Source organism: Canis lupus, chromosome 34 (genome assembly GCF_048164855.1).
Source record: "Canis lupus baileyi chromosome 34, mCanLup2.hap1, whole genome shotgun sequence".
NCBI classification, from domain to species: domain Eukaryota; kingdom Metazoa; phylum Chordata; class Mammalia; order Carnivora; family Canidae; genus Canis; species Canis lupus.
The window spans coordinates 10,812,085-10,813,693 of NC_132871.1; the positions used below are offsets into that span (position 1 = coordinate 10,812,085).

Genomic DNA, 1,609 nt, shown 5'->3' on the forward strand with positions numbered 1-1,609 from the left:
ATTTTGTGGCAACACTTTAATATTCGCAAAGTTGTATATTCATAGAACTTCATCTTAGCCCTCCTGTCACATGTGATTTTCCATATCATCCTAATATAGTTATTTATGCTTTCATTGATAATTTGAAAATATAGCTGAATTTTTTCATCTTAATATAAAAAAAATACATTAGGGTATCTGGGCAGCCCAGTCAGTTAGGCTTCTGCCTTTGGCTCAGGTCATGATCTCAGATCCTGGAATCCAGTATCCATCTGGCTCCCTGCTCAGCAGGGAGTCTCCTCCTTCTCCTTCTACCACTCCTCCTGCTCATGCTCATACACTTTCTCTCTCTCTTTCAAATAAATGAATGAAAGAAAGAAAGAAAGAAAGAAAGAAAGAAAGAAAGAAAGAAAGAAAGAAAGAAACATGAAGATGAAAGTTAATGGCTTATTTATTGTTTCTTTAAACAATTTAAAACAATTTAAAGGTGGAAAGGTACCAGGCCTGGACTGAATGCTGGTGTCGCAGAGCTACTGGATCGGTTAGAAATGGTAGAGGTGGAGGAGACACTGAAGCAACTTCAGAGCCAGAAGGGAATATAGGGCATCATCGTGGTGAACACAGAAGGCATTCCCATCAAGAGTACCATGGACAATCCCACCACCACACAGTATGCCAACCTCATGCACAACTTCATCTTGAAGGCCCGGAGCACCATGCGTGAAACTGACCCCCAGAATGACCTCACCTTCCTTCAAATTTGCTCCAAGAAAAATGAAATTATGGTTGCACCAGATAAAGACTATTTCCTGATTGTGATTCAGAATCCAACTGAATAAGCCACTCTCTTGGCTTCCTGCATCATTCCTTAATGTAATAGCCCCTAAGAGTGATAATGTTAATCATGTCAATCAACTGGCAGGTGGAAATTATCTTGGAACCTACTTAGACGGATCCAGTGCCCACAGTCATCAAAGTCATCCCTCTGCTGGCCAGTCACCCTTGAATTCTTGGGAGGACCTTCTTTCCTCACCTCCAGATTTTGGAGCAGGAGCTTTGAGCAACCCACACACCCTGCTTCCTTCCGTCTGACCTTCAGTTTACTTGGCCACCCTTGGAAAAGTCTGTTTTCCTTTAACTAAAAATAACTAAAATGCTTTAAAAAAATAAAAAATAAAACAATTTAAAGCCATTCTTTAAACTAAAAATATTTAGATGGATCTTCCTTTGGGATATTACAGTGCTCTCATCAATGAGGTAATACAAAATTTTAGTGCATGCAAAGAAAAGAACAATGTCAGTATCTTTACTTAACCTTATGTCATCTGCCTGAATTAGGAGTAAAAATGGTTATGTTACAGATATGTGCAACAAGTTTTTCAACATACATTAAACTGTGAGAGTAGCTTTTTTATATTACCTCTCTGTAATGTTTAGCCTTTTTTTAAGTTTTAAGATTTGCAGCAATAAAAAAACATTTCTATTCTTTAAAAAACTTTAATCCACTAACATAATTATTGCACTTCAGATGATTCTCAATTGAACACTGACTACAAGTTCTTTTCTTTCCTGTTCTTTCTTTTTCAGTCAATTTATTATATTTTTTAGTAATCTCTATACCCAACGTAGG

The 1,609-nt window shown here is 37.3% G+C and overlaps 1 pseudogene; it reads left to right on the plus strand.

The window, feature by feature from the left end:
• Positions 1 to 527: 527 nt before the first annotated feature.
• On the plus strand, positions 528 to 893 carry LOC140624240 (dynein light chain roadblock-type 1 pseudogene; annotated as a pseudogene).
• Positions 894 to 1,609: the final 716 nt, after the last annotated feature.